Below are 18067 nucleotides of genomic sequence, written 5' to 3' on the forward strand. Positions count from 1 at the left end.
TCGTCAAGATGAATAATCAGGCCTGTAAAGTGAATAATTTATGAGAATCGGATAGTTACCATAAACTATGAAGAGAGCAGAAAACAGGAAAAGACCAACTCGGAAGCATCTGCATCCCGGGAGAAAAGGTGACGCCAAGGAAAGAGAATGATTCCAGAAATAACAGAAGACAATTTTGCAGAGAGGGAGAAAGGCACGCAGCTCCTGAATCGCACTCGGAGTCTCCAACAGAAGGAATGAGAAAGAACGCAGGCGTGTTGCTTTGACATGTCAGGTCATCACAAAGGAAGAGACGCGCGCACAGGCGTCCTGAGGGGAGAAACCACGTTCACCGCAGATGAGACCTGCACAGGCTTCGTTCAGGTGTCCTGGATGCTGATGCCATGGACAGGGAGCCGCCCTGGGGAGGGCCGAGTGGAGGCGTGAGGGATGGAGGAGGGCAGGGAAAGACCTTGTCAGGCATCCAGTGGAAATAAAACGATCTCCGACTTGCCAACCTTTTAAAGAGGTAGCCCTCACAAAAAGTCAGTCAGAAACGCACGGTGTGGTTGCCAGGGAGGAAGGGCCTACGGTGCCCTTGTTACTATTCTATTTTATTATTTATTTTATTATTTTTATTTTTTAAATGTGTATTTTTTATGGTTGATAGCATTTCAGATGTCTCCTCCCGCCCCTTTAACCTTCTCCCCATAGCCTCTCCCCTTCCCGGGTCTCCACCCCCTTACGGTCTGTGCGTTATTTCATTTTAAACCCCTCCGCGTTACCCTAAGCATGCCTTCATTTGAGAAAATTAAATGGATTGTTTACTTCTTTAGATAACCTCAATTTTTACCTAAAGCATTTTAGCCCAAAAGAAACCACTTATTTTGATGGTTAAACATGTAAGTGCACGCATTCTGGTGGGTCTTTTCTCTTTGCTCATCCCACCCTCCCCACCCCCCTCCCCAGTCCTCTCCCGCCCAGTCCTGATGGAAATGTTCCCGTTGTCAGCCCGCTTCCTAATTATTGGGCATAAATCCTTTCCCTGGGATTCAGTCTCCCTTGCAAAACTCCCCGCTCAGGATCTCTTCATCACGCCTGGCACAGGCTGCCCACGGCTGGTGTGATACCACAATGAAGGAGAAATAGGCACAGGAAAGCTTGCTAGAGAGAAATTTAATTTGAAAAAATATATTTTCATCTTCACAGGTGGCTGGTTACTGTATCCTGTCATAAAACCTAAATGGCGGCCTGGTGCTGGCGTGTGTTCGCAGGAATACAGGGCCCGGCAGCCATCAGGTGTCCTGTCTGCTTCCTCATTTAACTGGCTCGCAGCATCGCCGAGATCATAATCCAAACAGGCCTGTTAATGTGCCCTCGTTACAGAAAAGTGCCTCTAATTGAATACAGCGATCGTTCTTCTGTTATTGAATCTCGGACAGACCACCGGGATTGCCTAATTCAATTAACTGATGCATCTTTCGCCTGAACAATTGATGACGTAGACCTTCGCCGAAAAGCATCAACTAGAATAAGCAGCCGGAGACAAAGGAACCGGCTTTGTTACTTGGCTGTGTGGGCCAGGCATGCTCTTGGCCCCAGGGCTGCAGCCATGAACAGGAGGGAAGGCAGCTACCTTCATGGAGCTTCTAGTCTGGTCATTTTTGTTTTGTTAGAGAACAACCAAAACAGGAGGAAACGGGCCATCGGTAGCCCATGTTCAAAACGCAAGTGCACCACATACTTCAAAGTTGCTAAGAGTAAATCTCGTCACAAGAAAAAGAGTAAATCTTATCACAAGAAAAAACTCTTGTTTGTAACTAGGTATGGTACCATATGTCAACTAGACTAATTGTGACCATGTCTCAATGTATACAGATATCAAATCATTATGTTGCACACCTGAAACTAATACAATGTGATATGTTAATTATCCTATATAATAAAGAGGTATATGCAAAATGACCCTCACACCCTCATGTCACAAGATGGCACCCCCACATCATCACAAGATGGCACCCCCACATCATCACAAGATGGCACCCCCACATCATCACAAGATGGCACCCCCACATCATCACAAGATGGCTGCCCCCATGTCGTCCCAAGATGGCCAACAGGGGAGGGCATTGGGGGTGACCAGACCTGCAGAGGAGGGCAGTTGGGGGTGATCAGGCCTGCAGGGGAGCCATTAGGGGCAATCAGGCAGCCAGGCAGGGGAGTGGTTAGGAGCCAGCAGTCCCAGATTGGAGAGGGTGCAGGCTGGGCTGAGGGTCACCCCCCCCACACACACACACAGTGCACAAATTTTGTGCACCTGGCCTCTAGTACTATAATTTAAAAAAAAAAACAAAAAAAACTTGCACACAAAAAAAAGTGCATCCTACCTGCATTTCTGAAACCAAGCATGTGTGAATTAGGTTGGCAGGAAAGAGGCCTTGATTCCTGATTTTAGTTGGTAAACATATTCAGGTTTTGCTCCCCAAAGGGAAGAAATGTACTTGGGACTACATAATTTCTCAAATTTCTCTGAAAAGTAGAGTCCATCAGAAGTCTCCCTTTGATCCCTAGAAGGGATGTTACTTCATGAGGAATTCTTTTCTCATGTCCTCAGGACTGGGCTCAGTGATGGGAAAATGGGTAGCAACACCTGGAGGAAATGGACAGTGTGCTGGGGGGAGAGGGGGCGGAGAGGGAGTCTGAGAGACCCTGGAGAGATAAGGGAAAGACAGTCTAACAAGGTAGAGGTAAGACAGAGTCCACGTTGCATCCACAGAGCATAACTTACAAAACTCAGAAGAGAAAGAAACTCTATTGTATTTATAATAATTTTGCTTGCTTTTTTCTCTTTCTCCTCCTGATGTCCTTCGTTTTCTCCTTCACTTTTTGTTTAGAGAACAGCTTTTAGCCGTTGTGTTTTGGTAGGTCTGCTTGTAACAGAAGGACTTTCTTTCACCAAAGAATGCCTTCATTTCCCCTTCAGTTAGGAAATATATTTTCACTGGGTATGTGTGCAATTTTTGAGAGAAAGTCCTTTTTCTTCAATACTCGAAATTAGTCTGTCACTTCTTTCTGGCTCCTGTGGTTTCTACTACAAAGTCTGCTGTCATGTGTACTGTTTTTGTCCTAAAGGTAAGGTGTGGGGTTTTGTCTGGATGCTTTCATGATTCCTTGTTCTAATGTGTAGCTTTCAGTAACTTAAGTATGCTTTCTTCTGGCGTGGATTTTTGAGGTGGAGTCTGCTAGGGGTTCACTCAGCACCTTTGAGTGTGTGTAAAACAATAAAAATGGCATTATTTTAAAAGTCGGGGAATATTTTACTTGACTTTTCAAAAATCGAGTTACCTAACCAACTGAGGACTGCTATATAGTACGCATATGTAAAAACGCATAAAAATAAACACCTATAAAATATGCATTCAATGTAGGAAGGGTTATTTATGGCACAGGCAATGCACAATGAAAATGTAAAAATAAGCAACTATTAACTATTTATTCTAGTTAGCACTATGTTTTCTTTGTAAAACCTTTTAAAAGCTGGGGGAAAGTTTAGAAAGAGGAAAGAAAGAAAGCTTTACTGCCTAGTTTAATGCAGAGGACACATTTAATAGCAATTTGCGTTTTGTAAACTTGAAAATAAAATCATTTTGAATAAAATCACACTGTATGAACATATTGTGGAAGATAATGCAAGACTCCCATGTTAAAAGGCTGCTAAGTATCAAGAACTTCTAAGCTCCTGGGCTAATGTAATTCCCACGTAGCTCTGGGTCTTCGATAAGTGACAAATAATAATCACCACTCTTTATCAGGAATAGTCTTGAGTGATGCATGCTTGGAATTAGGAAGTCTTTCAGAAAGTTCCCTTTCACACACGCACACACGCGCACCAGCGCTATTATAGTATGCCATATGCAGTCTTAAAAACCACCACTAAGCAAAAACATCTGTAATAATAAAAATGTAATATGCTAATTAGGCCGGACATCCTTCCAGACGACCTTCTTGACGAAGCCGGGGCTGCAAGGGAAGCCTGGACCCCGGGAGCCAGAAGGAAGCTTGCCTGGCAGCCGGGGCAAGGAAGGCCTGCTCTTGCACAAATTTTGTGCATCGAGCCTCTAGTTACAAAAATAAAGAGCTATGGGAAAAAATGGAGTTGGGACACAATACTAAAAAATCTTGTCAGCGACACACACACAAATATAGAAAACTGTCCTGGCCAGTGTGGCTCAGTTGGTTGGGCATTGTCCCATGCACCAACAGGCTGCAGGTTTGATTCCCAGCCAGGGCACCTGCCCGGGTTGTGGCTCAATCCCCAGTAGGGGGCATGTAGGACACATCCCCTCAATGTTTCTCTTTCTCTCCCTCTCCCTTCTTCTCGCTGTAAAAGCAATAAAATGTATTTTTAAAAAGATAGGAAACTAATAAAAACATTAGCACACCTTTATGCTGGTAAATGGGTAAGCAATGCATAATTATTACAAAATCAAAAGATGCCTCAGCTTCAAACAGACTTGAAGTCGGCCTGTGCCCGTGGGTGGGAGAAGGGATTCGGCTGCGGAACCGGGCACTGTGGGAAAGGGGCATCTGAGGTCAGATGGGACGTCGTCACACCGGGTACGGATGCCACGCTCATCACCCGTGTGTGGGCTGAGGGGGCTGGCAGAGGTGGGAGGGTGCAGCTGACATTGTGGCCCTTCCTACAGGGCTGGTGCAACCCGGTGCCATTTTGGGCCTTGACCTGGTGTTTCTCGAGGACGAAGCCGCACAAAAGCTAACATGAAATCTGTGTTCAGCTCAAATTGTCCGTTCACATCTCAATAGCATTGGAACAAATTCACTTCTTCAAAAAAAAAGCATTTTAGCAGAAGGGACTGCACCTTCTGATCATGAGAGACATTTGTTCAAAGGCACTTAAGTTGGCATAGAGTGTCTGTAGTGTCACTTAATACAACTCCTTTAATATGAATAAACCGTAAAATCTATATGCCACTGGACCGAACATATCAGCTTTTGGGGGCTTTACTAAGGAAATTAGAAACATTTTGTTTCAAAAATATTTAGTGTGACTATCATTTAAATACCCCAAATTTAGACCCTAATTCAATGTATAAATATAGGTATTTGGTTAAATGAGCTATATAGTCTCTTCATGTAAGTGTTTGCAATGCAAATACTGAAATAGCTTTTAGAAGTATCCCTTGGTGTGAAGAATACTTGTGGCATGCACGTAGAGAGAGAAAAGATGTTAAAATAATATTTAAAGTGAACTACACACTGGTCTATGCACAGAGAGGTATGTAGAGGAATACCAATAAATCGTTGCCTCTGGGTGGATGAGGTCATAGTTTTCACTTAGTTTTCCTGTTCCTTTTGTCTCTAAATATTCAGTGACTTTTTCTTTGTGCAACACATACTTAGCCTTATAAAAACACATGCTATGTCACACCACACATGATGTGATTTCAAGACAGTCCGACGATGCGTTTCTATTGAGTGACTTACCCCTGGCCCCGTGTTCTATGAGGGACAACGTCTTTATTAGTCCCAGGCTCTGACTCTCTGCTTCCCCCTCCCCCAGGCACACACACTGCCCGTCCCTCCCTGGGCCCTGGCAGACGCTGCTAACGGACCGGGACCCTGCTATCCATGATGTTGGCCTACCTGCCACTGAGCAATGGAACTGGCCCGGGAGGGGACACCTACCGGCCTTCCTCCCCCAAACTGGCCACAGGCCCAATGTGACAGGCGCAGGTATGAGCTGTGAGAAGGCTGGTGGGTGACGCTCAGCCCTGGCTAACGCGCTGGCTCTGCCGCAGGGCGGTTCGCACGCATAGTTTTGAAGCAGATCTGCACCGACAGCAGCGTCAGGAGATGATCTGTTCTTTCCAGCGTGTCACACTCATGGCCCCTAATGGACCCTCCAGGGTGCATGTGGCGCTCCCACTCCAGGACAGGATATCGCTGTGCTCCCCCACTGTGACCTGAGCTACAGCCGCCCAGAGCCAGGGATACGGGTGCGAGCTAAGGTCGCTGTGTGCAGGAAGAGGGGAAGCGCCTCTGTGCCAACCTCACATTTTGTTTAAAAAATATAGTAGTTAGTGATGAACATGGGCCCGCACAGTGAGTGCAGGACCAGACCCGGCCGGAAGGGGGCTTCCCCTGGGCCAATGCAGAGGAGACAACCCCGCCCATCCTGGTCTGGGAAGGCAGGTGGGGTCCCGGCTATGAGTGACCTCAGACAGTGGGCAGAGAGCCCCATGGTGAGGGGAGCCCCGTGGTGGGCAGCCCATGGGTGCAGAGCTCAGAGCTGGGGAGACAGGCTTGCGAGTGAGTGGACCCCACTGCTGCCCAGCTGGGCTTTGCAGGGGTTTCTCTCACGTCGGGGCAGGTAATAACACAGTGACGAGCAGAGGGGACTCGGTGGTCTGACTGTGGAGGCTGCACTCCCATGTGGGGGATGAGGCCTAGAGAGCAAAGTCCCGTGGCTCCTGTTCGCTGCTCAGAATAACAGCCACCAGTCACTCCCCTCGAGGGGCAGGGGCAGGGCAGTGAGAGGAAACCCACACCCGCCCAAAGGCCTATCAATCATAACAGCCACCAATCACTCCCCTCGAGGGCAGGGCCCAAAGGCCTATCGTGTATCCTATGTCCACCTACTCGTTCCTAAATTCAAACAGAGAACGAAGGAATTCGACGTATTTTTAAAGAACAACGATAATATCGTGTATCCTATGTCCACCTACTCGTTCCTAAATTCAAACAGAGAATGAAGGAATGCGACGTATTTTTAAAGAACAACAATAATAGACCACAAAAGAGTAGAATGCTTGAACTTCTGAAACCGGGTTTTGAGGTGTGAAATTACCCATCCATCCAACCATCTAAAATGTACCCAGTGCTATGTTTTATGCCAGTAACGGGAGCTACAAAAAATTGTTATATGTGCTGCTCTGACCTCAGAAACTCGATCCACAGCAGCGTCTCCCGAGACGCGGAGAGGTACACACAGCAGAGAGAGGAAGGTGCCCGTAAAGACAGCCTTCACAGAAGGGCTTCTCAAACTCCTTTACTATCAGCTTTAGTTCTCTAGAGTGAGACACATACATATGGCCCTGGCTTGACATCCTATCTAATAAAGAGGGAATATGCTAATTGACCCTCATGCCATCGCAAAGATGGCGGTGCCCACAGCCAATAAGGAGGGAATATGCTAATTGACTGCCACCCCTCAAAGATGGCAGCGCCCAGTCCCCTCAGCCTCACCAGGGTGGCAGGCGCACGGCAAAGCCAGGCCCGCTGCCTCCAGAGTCCCCGAGTCCCCTCAGCCCCCCAGCCGCCCAGAGCTGGCCCAAGGCTCAGGTAACCAGGACCAGCTGAGGCTTGTGCTGCTGGCAGTAGCAGCAGTAGAGGTGTGATGGGGGTGTTGCCTTCCCCTAATCACCAGGTCACCTCCTGCCCCTGAGGGCTCCCGGACCGTGAGAGGGGGCAGATTGGGCTGAGGGACCCACTCCTCCAGTGCATGAATTTTCTATTATAAAATTGTGATGCTACAAAAACATCAAACGGCTTGACTCCTAAGAGGTCACTCAGCTAAACTAAACCCAAGCAGACACCACCTCACCATTAACACCCTCAGGCTGATCCTCAACTCAGGGACCCGCTCCTCCAGTGCATGAATTTTCATGCACCAGGCCTCTATTATAAAATAAAGGAATTCAAATGTATGGAACAGAAGAAGATTAAAGAAAGAAATCACTTGTAACATCAAGTACTTTCAACAAGGATAGAAAATCAAGGTCACAGCGTTGGTAGGGAATCTGACCTTCGTGCCGATAAATAAGTGGAATATTCATGTGGAGGAAACTGGAGCTGGCCAGGCAGGTGCAGATGCCCTGTGCTGAGGACTGAACATGGCCTTGCTATTGTTTCACAATCACCTACTCTGAACAGTAAAGCTTCCAATCTGCCTATAGGAACTGAAACTCCTTTTCCAATTAAAAGATGATCTATGGCTAACCTAGATAAAAGGTAAAATAATAACCACATCTTCTCAGAAAAGAAGCAGGCGTAGGGAACAAGTGCCTGTCTTATTCTAGATTTACCATTCTTTTTCTAATGATCCCTAGTGGGAAAAAAAAAACACGCTAAGTTGTAAAAGGATTACATTAAATCATGACATTGATTTACACATGTGTTAATGTTTTTCCATTGACATCTGGATTAATTTGCAAACTTACTTTCAAATTGATCATACCCCAGTAGTTCTAAGACATTGATTGATTTTGAATTTTAAAAAAAATCCTGAAGATTTTATCTGTATGGAAATAATAAAAATGGGCTGCACTCAAAGATGCATGTTACCCCCATAAAGCAAAGGCCATTCATACATGTTTTGAGTTGAGGATCAGCCTGAGGGTGTTAATGGTGAGATGGTGTCTGCTTGGGTTTAGTTTAGCTGAGTGACCTCTTGGGAGTCAAGCTGTTTGGTGTTTTTGTAGCATCACAAGATAAGGAAAGAATTATTAGAATCGAAGGTTCTTGATAAACATTATATTACATCTATATATATATAAAAGCCTAAGTGACTGTTATGACCAGATGACTGAATGACCGGACAACCGGCCAGTAGCTATGATGTGCACTGACCACCAGGGGGCAGCTCCCACAGTCAACCTCCCATGGTCCCTCCCCCCGCCCAGTCAGCTCCAATCGCCAGCCAGGCAGAGGGACCCCACCCGTGCATGATTTCATGCACCAGGTCTCTAGTGTAGAAATAATAGAATGGCAAGTGCCTAGATCATGCATGTCACATTTAAGCAGGATGATTTTTTTAAAAATTTTTTTAAATATATTTTATTGATTTTTTACAGAGAGGAAGGGAGAGAGATAGAGAGTTAGAAACATCGATGAGAGAGAAACATCAATCAGCTGCCTCCTGCACATCTCCCACGGGATGTGCCCGCAACCCAGGTACATGCCCTTGACCAGAATCTAACCTGGGACCTTTCAGTCCGCAAGCCGACGCTCTATCCACTGAGCCAAACCGGTTTCAGCAAGCAGGATGATTTTAAAGAGATAAAGACCAGATGGAAACTATCCCATGGTGATAAGCAACAGGCTGAGAGAGGATTCAGAACTGCCACCCGTTGGTGATTCTTGAAGGAGTCAGGGTTTAACCTGAGATGCTGATGCCTCGGATCCAGGCCAGTGTCTATGTAACAGCAGAGAACGGGCGGGCGAACAAGGGGAGGGTCCCTGAGGGGCGTTCAGTGCTGCATGCAGATGTGGGCACTGCCCGGGGATGTCAGGGGCTTCCCCAGCACATTTGTGTGCTCAATGGCCCTTCTATTCTTTGAGTCAGAGATATTAAAGCAATAAACAAGCTATCATCCACAGGGAAAGTGCAGCAGGCCTGGCCCTCCAACCCTTCATAGTCAGGATTCTGAGTAAGAACAAAACTGAGTGACCTAAGTAGAGGAGTAATTGCACCCAAGACAGTGTGCTATGGAAGCACAGCGGGCTCCTTGTTAACCCATCCTTAAACCATGTGCACACAGCCCCTAGATGACATATCTCAATATCACAGGTATTCTTATTGATTTCAGAGAGGAAGAGAGAGGGAGAGAGAGATAGAAACATCAACAATGAGAGAGAACCATTGATCGGCTGCCTCCTGCATGCCCCCAACTGGGGATCGAGCCCACAACCTGAGCATGTGCCCTGACCGGGAATCAAACCGTGACCTCCTGGTTCATAAGTTGACGCTCAACTACAGAGCCACACCGGCCTGGCAATATCTTAGGTATTTAATGGAGCTTCATAGTAGACTTGGTGCAGTATCCCCCATATGCAAGCACAGAGAGGACTTGCACAAATATTCTCCTTGTTATCCTATATAATAAAAGCCTAATATGCTAAGTGTCCGGTCACCCAGTCGGCTGTTCAACCAATCAAAGTGCAATATGCTAATAATATGCTAAGGCTGTTCAACCGCTTGCTATGACGTGCACTGACTACTAGGGGGCAGACAGTTGACCGGTCGACCAGTAGCTATGATGTGCACTGATCAACAGGGGCAGACACTCTGACTGGTAGGTTAGCTTGCTGCTGGGGTCCAGCCAATCAGGACTGAGTGAGACAGGCCAGACACACCCTGGAGCTCTCCCACAGTCCCTCCCTAGCTGGCCAACCTCCCACATCCCTCCTCGGCCCCAATTGTGCACTGGTGGGGTCTCTTGGCCTGGCCTGCACCTTCTTGCAATCCAGGACCCCTCAAGGGATATCAGAGAGCTGGTTTCGGCCCAATCCCCCAGGCCAGGCTGAGGGACCCCACTGGTGCATGAATTCGTGCAGCGGGCCTCTAGTTAATAATAAAATACATGCAATTTTATTGATTAATAATAATGTCCTTTGTGCTGTTTCAAACATTTTCATTCAACAACTCACTGACCCATTGGAATCAAGGCATTCAAAAGGCAGGTAATTTTTTACAGGTCAGCCAGTAAATTGCAGAAGGAAAACTCACACTCCAGCTTGTCGGAAAGGCAGCGGGCACCGCTCTGTGATTCAACCACTTTACCCACGCTCCTGTTGTTGTTGGTTTTTTTGTTGTTTTTTTCACTTTTACCACTCTGATAATTATTGGAATATCTACTTTTTTCTGTGTAAATACATTATAAGAATTTACCTCAGGGATATATGTATATATGAGTTTATATTCCTATAAATGAATTTCCTGAAGTGGCACAGTTTATGTAAAACATGTCTGGAAAGGAAGGAATATGAAGAAAACCACGTGTGATTATATTTCATGTGGTAAAGACATAGCTGTTGGAGAATAATAATTTGAATCGTGTCTTCTTTTGGAGTTTGGGACACAGGCATTTGTGCCGTTGGCTTTGTCTATCTTCGTGCTTGACTGCGGGTACATCTGACTCAAGGACATTTTGGCAAATTCTCTGCTTCCCAACAGGATGGATGAGGTGTTTGAAGTGAGGAGGCAGCCACCTCGGACTTTAGCCCCTAGGACATCCATGCACCTGGCACTGTGGCCGCCTTGTGTAGGCGGTGAGTTTTTCCTTCAGACCTTTGAGCACAGGTAAGGTGATATGCTTGCCTTTCTTTGTTCCCTGGTGGTTCCTCTGGCATCAGAGTAAATCCCTTTCAGCCCCCAAATAAAAGATCATGCCTGATCTGACAGGTCGGCTATAGTTTCTACATGTGCAGGGAAATCCAGGTGAGGCCGTTGTCTCTGTCTCCACCCGTCAAATGAAGAAATCATTGAGACGACTGCCCCAGGGACGCGGGAGAAAGCTTCATTTTCAGCCATCGGAGCTCAGTGTGAGTGAGCAGGACATGGTTAGAGTTATCACCACTGGCCAGCAGCTCATGAACTAGCTGAGTTATCTAGTCATTGTTTTCTTTTTTGAAATATATTTTTATTGATTTCAGAGAGGAAGGGAGAAGGAGATAGAAACAGCAATGATGAGAGAGAATCATTGGTCGGCTGCCTCCTGCATGCCCCACACTGGGGATTGAGCTCACAACCCGGGCATGTGCCCTGACTGGGAATCGAACTGTGACCTCCTGGTTCATAGGTCGATGCTCAACCCCTGAGCCATGCCAGCTGGGCTATTTAGTCATTGTTTTCATTTTTTTGGTCCCCTACCTGATAAATGACATTAGCTACATTTGATGTGAAAGAGCATAGATCTAAATGTAACATTTGAACCATGAAACTTCTGGAAGAAACACGAGAAGAGCTTAGTGACACTGAGGGAGGCAACGGTTTCGTAGGAACCAGAAACATGAATCATGGGAGAAAAGAATATAGAGAATTTACTAAAAGTAAAAATCAAAAGAAAATATTTTAAAAATGAATAGGTGAGCCGCGCATGAAAAGTACCTATAGCATAGGTGTCTGCCAGGGAATTTGCACCAAATATATATAAAAAGTCCTGGTAGTCAACCACCACAGGAGAAACAGTCCCATAGAAGGATGGACAGAAGACCAGAAAAACACACTTCACAGAGAAAGATACGCCAACGGTCAAAAAGTATGAAAATGTGTTCAACATGCTTAGTCATCAGCCAAATGCAAACTAAGATGACAGTGCTAAGCCACACTCCCTGGATGGCAATAAAAATTAGGAAGATTGGGCCCGGCCTGCATGGCTCGGTGGTTGAACGTCAACCTATGAACCAGGAGGTCAAGGTTCGATTCCCAGTCAGGGCACATGCTGGGGTTGCGGGCTCGATCCCCAGTAGGGGGCGTGCAGGAGGCAGCTGGTCAATGATTCTCTCTCATCATTGATGTTTCTTTCTCTCTCTCCCTCTCCCTTCCACTCTAAAATCAATAAAAATATATTTTTAAAAAGAAGCCAGACACAAAAGACTTCAAGAATCCAAGAACAGGCAAAACAAACCAGGGTGGAGGAAGTCAGAACGTGGGTGCCACTAGGGGAACTGAATGGAATGGCCACCAAGACCCTCCGTGGGGTGAGGAAAAGGTTCTGTGTCCTTAGGTCTTGGTTATGTGGATGCGCACAGCAGCCCCAGCTCATCAAGACGGACCCTTAGGACATATGCATCTTTTTTTCAAATATACTTTATTGATTTTTACAAAGAAAGGAGAGGGATAGAGAGTTGGAAACATCAATAAGAGAGAAACATCAATCAGCTGCCTCCAGCACACTCCCTACTGGGGATGCGGCCGCAACCAAGGTACATGCCCTTGACTGGAATCGAACCTGGGACCCTTCAGTCCACAGGCTGACGCTCTATCCACTGAGCCAAACCGGTTAGGGCCATATGCATTTTCTTGAATGTAAACTACACGGCTATGAAAAGGTCTTCAAACGCAAATGCTTTTTAAAAAATTCTTGTCTTGACAAGATTTCAAGAATGGTGTTACATTTTCCTTCTGCAGCTCTCACTTCTGCCTGAAGGCAGTGCTGGCTCCATCACAGGGGATCTGTGCCAAAAAGCCACCGCCAACGTCACAGGACTTCATCCATGGCACACACGTGTCCGAAGGGCCACGTTTTCTCTTCTTGATTGCTTCTCCCCCTTTTCCTGGACGTTGGAAGCAAGCGACTTGAACTATTTGTTAAGCGGGGAAATGTTTTTCTTCATTTTAATATACCAAGACAGCCCTTGGGCAAAACATCTTTATTACAGTCAATCCTAACAACATTTGGATTCTGCAATAAAATCCCTTAGCCCCTCAATTGATCATTTTCTTTTATGCTAAATGAAGATACGCTAGAGCCTGGAATCGATCCATCTTTGTCTCCGTTCTGACTATCTATCTATGGAAAAGCATAGGTTACTCTATGCCCCCAGTTTTACAGATTGTACTGAACCAATTCCTGTTAGACCATTCCTTTGAGTATTCTATTCATTCATAACGATGACTGATTCTGCCTAATCAGAGGAAACCAGGAGTAGGAACCACGCTAACCCCAGATCCCTGAGTAAGTCACTCAGCCATACGAGAGATTTTGTTTCCCTTCAACCACATGGGATTTTGCTGAGAAATCCCACAGAGCTTGGCTCATGAGGCAGGCGGATGACATAGTCACGTTCGTCACTTTAAGAAGATCCCAGCAAGCACTGCGGTTCTCCGAGAAAGTCTCCCCGTGACCATGAGGAGAGAGAGCCCTGCCGTGGGCTCCGCTTCCACCTCCACTCCAGCTGATGGTGCCTTCATTGTTCCCGAAATTACCCTTCAGCGGTGATTTCTGTGACACCAGTCTCAGTCCACAGAGCTGAATGGCCTTCTCCATTACAGCCACTTGTTCCCGGGGATTTAATTACACGTCTCAAAAATGAGTAAATAGACCAGAGGCGCTTTGGGAGTTCCCAGCGAGGGGACCGGTGTGCTGGGCGCGTGCACTCTCCCTGGGAGTAGAAGGAAGAGCCGGTCACTGATGACGAGACAGAGCCTAAACCAGGACCCACAGGAGGAAGGACGAGGGAGGTAAATGACACCCCAGCAAGTCATACTCTTACCGGGGTCCAGAGACATAGAAATGGGATCCTTATTAAATTACTAGAGGCCCGATGCACGAAATTCATGCAAGGGGCTCAGCCCTCGCAGCCGCGGCGGCTTGCCTTGGCCCTCGCAGCCCTGGCTTCGTCCAGAAGGTCATTCGGCTGTCTGGTCTAATTAGCATATTACGCTTTTATTATTATAGATCCCATAGACACCAAAACCGACAGGTCTTTAAGAATATAAGCACGAGTCCAATTTAAGCATTTTATAGCAAACAAAATGTCAATCATTGTTTCTAATATTATTATATGACATAGGAAAAATAACTAGAATATGCTGTTGCAGATTTTAAAAGGTCTAAGGAATTTAACAACCTGTCCATGTCCCTTCAATTACCTCTAATCAGAACATGTTCCCTTGGCTAACTAATTAAAATTAATTAATTATCACCTGGTTGGCATGGCTCAGTGGTTGAGCGTCGACCTATGAACCAGGAGGTCACAGTTGATTCCCGGTCAGGGCACATGCCCAGGTTGCGGGCTCCATCCCCAGTGTGGGGCATGCAGGAGGTAGCCCATCAATGAGTCTCTCATCTTTGATGTTTCTATCTTTCTCTCCCTCTCCCTTCCTCTGTGAAATCAATAAAAAGATATTTTTAAAAATTAATTAATTGTCATTCAAATATGTCTGTTGTTAAAAAGATTGAGCTTGTCCCCACCCCAAAATGATCCTTTGGATTATGAAATGTGTATAAATAACCGATCAGCTCCAGACTTATTTACGACTCAAGGCTAGATTTCTCAGGTGGGGCTAGTGAGGCCCATGCCCAGGGGTTCCATCTGTGGGGTTTGCTGTTGCCTTGGGCTCTGTACTGTGGGTTTAAACTCACTTGTGCTTAGGAGCCCATTCATCAAAGACATTGTCCACACCATTGTCAAGGTAGTTCCTACTCGGGCCAGCTTTTTAATGAGGCCTTAACTGCCAAAGCGATAGGAACGGATCATCTGGATAGATCTATGAAACCCTGGCCCTTTAAAGGAGAAAAGATATCACAGACCCTTCTCTAGGCTGTGTCCAAAGTAGCATGTCCACCCATCGAGGGCATTGCGTGTTCAACAACGTACGCGGGAGCCACCTTCACCCTCAACTATGAAAGTGAGCCAGGCCCCTGGAGCCTATTAGGCTGTAGCTTTGCACCCTCCAGACCGATCACCTTCCCTGCATTGAGTCTCTAAGAAGCAAATGCAAGAATGTGACTGCCTCAAGTTAAACCAAATGAAAACAACAACAACAACAAACCCTAAACATCTGCATTACTGTTTGCCCAGCGCTTTACTCCTCAGCTGCTCACACGATGGACGTTTTAGGCTGAGTTTGTCCTTCTCCTTATCCATTCTCTCCATGTGGTTTCATACATGGGCATTCTGTCCTTTGACAACTCCAGACATCATTTCTTAACCGTGGTGGGGCCTCTGTAGCACACGGCCACAAACTGGGTGGCTTAAAACCCCAGCAATGGACTGCCTCGCAGTGTGGAGGCCAGGAGTCTGAAATCCCGGTGTCAGATCTAATTACAGAAACAGCGTTGGACACTGTCCTGCACTAGAGATTGAGAGGCAGAGCAGATCTACCCAATACACAGTCACAAACCCGAGCAGGCAGCCAAAATGAGGAAACAAACAACCCCCGAATGAAAGAACAAGAGAATTCTCCAGATGAAGAGATAAATGAAACAGAGATAAGAAATTGATCTGAAACAGAGTTCAGAGTAATGATGGTAAAGATGCTCAACAGCATGAAATCCAGGTGTCAACAGGGTGGGCTCCTTTTGGGGTGCAATGAGGGGTGACCTAGCCCGCACCTCTCTCCTGGCTGCTGGTGGCTGCTGGCGCTCTGTGATGCTCCTTGGCTGACAGCTGCATTGGGGTCACCTCCGCCTCCATGGTCACATGACCAACTTCCCACCACTGCACCCTGGCTTCAGTCCAACAGAACACCTGCCTCCTGCTGTCTCCCCCACTCTGCATTCACACCCCCTGAATCCCACCTCGTCCTCCACAGGCCAGATCCTGTTACCGCCTCCTCAAAACATCTACTAATCTCCCGGATCAGAATCGATGTCTTCTCCTTTCATGTTCTTAATGCTTTAATCTCACTGAGCGAATGTAGAACATTGTCTGCTTGACATCATATTAATGATCATAATGGACACAGCTGGGCTTTGAAACGATCAACTCCTGCCGGAGAGGAGGGCTCCCGTTTTCCTGTCCCCAGGTGGCCGCACGAAGCCTGGGCGAGTGGACACTCAACAAAGGTGGGGAGCATTGCACTGGAGAGAAGGGTTCTCTGCTAATTCCGCAGTGAGCACCTGTTAGCCAGGAGCCGGGCAGAGAATAGACCAGGAGTGACCCGAGCGTTACTTAACACGTCTTAGATGGAAAAAACACAATTGGAAATGAAAACAGGGTATTTAATAATGCGTGACTGCATATCTTATTCATTTTTCCTTAATTTCGTTCAAAGGACAAAGTCAGTATTTTATCTTCTGGTTCGGAATCATCCTTAGTGTCTGGATAGAGAGAAGTATGGATTCCCGCCAGCTACTCCGCATTGGGTCGTAGTACTTGGGGGATCCCAGGGGAGGAATGGTCCCCAGCAGGTCTGAGGTGTTCGATTGCACAGAAGCACGGTGTCTGAGAGTGCACCTCCGCTCACTCACCCACTGCTCCCTGGGAGTTCATACCTGAGCTCCAAATCTGGAGCCAGTAGAAATGGGTTTCTGATATATTTTTATTTTAGCAACAAAGGAAAGAGAGCAGAGCATTGGAAGCAGTTCCTCTGACTGATTTTAGGGTTTGGCTGAGGCTGTAGGCTGTGATCAATCTGCAGATGACAGAGTTAGCGCCTGTGCCCTCCTTCCTGGCCGAATTCGCCTCCCAATCACCCAGATGGGTGTGTTTTATTGTTTGTTTATTAGGGTTTTTTTTTAAAAAACAAGGAAGATTATATATTAACAAGCATCCACAGAGAGCAACAATTCTTTTTGGAAAAGTGCTTCCTCCTTACTTACAGGACACAATAGGTGTTTGCGTAACCTTATGAATACATGCTAAAGGTGCTTGGCAATTAAGTCCCTAAGGCCTGTGGAGAGAAGAGAACCACCCCCCCCTTTCCCATCCCCCTGCCCCCGCCCAGGAATGTGGCCAACAAGGAAGTAATGAAAGGTGTGAGCATCGCTAATGACAACCCACTGGCAGTCAATCATAATGTGAGCAAAACTGAGGAACTGGAGCGATGCAATGAAATTACTCAGTAAAATGCCTTTCTTTACATGAAGATGGTTGAACGGCCAATAAAACGGTCCATTTTCGGAGGAGGACATTTGGCACAATTTGGAAAGTGTCTGAGATTTGCTTTTCGTTGTTGCATGTAAAGTCATGTGTCAGATATTTTCAAGAGATGAGGTGCAGGTTACCCGAATGAGGGCTTCTATTAAAATCATCCTCCTCTTAAACACTGTTCAACACAGTTTTCCTTGAGTGCGCAATACAAAGACATAGACGTTTATTTAAAGCAGAAAATCGTAATGACGGTGATTCTCACCTCAGTGAGCTTTGCTGAGAGTCGGACACATAAACGGAGGAACTGGGGGAAGCAGATTCTCACCTCAGTGAGCTTTGCTGAGAGTCGGACACATAAACGGAGGAACTGGGGGAAGCAGGGCCACTCGTCACTTTCAAAGGGCAGATCTTCCCCACCGGATGCTCCGCTGAGGAACCGAGTCACGATGAAGGGAACGGAATTACAGGCACCTCAGGCTTATGAGGTTAAGCCGTATGAACATGTGGCTCCGTAGACACTGATTACTTTGGCTTCCTTCATCAGCATTTTGTGGTTTTTATCAGACAGATCCTGCCTGTAACTTGTTGTATTTACACTTAAAATATCCCATATTTGAGGGACTATCATAAATGATATCGTTGAACATTGTGGTTTGGGTGAAATAAATAGGACAGAACAGCTTCAATAAAAAGTGTGTGTGCATGTGTAGTGGTGTTCGCATGTGTATGCATGTGTACATGTGCATGT

This window comes from Myotis lucifugus, unplaced genomic scaffold (assembly GCF_000147115.1).
Source record: "Myotis lucifugus unplaced genomic scaffold, Myoluc2.0 scaffold_315, whole genome shotgun sequence".
NCBI classification, from domain to species: Eukaryota; Metazoa; Chordata; class Mammalia; order Chiroptera; family Vespertilionidae; genus Myotis; species Myotis lucifugus.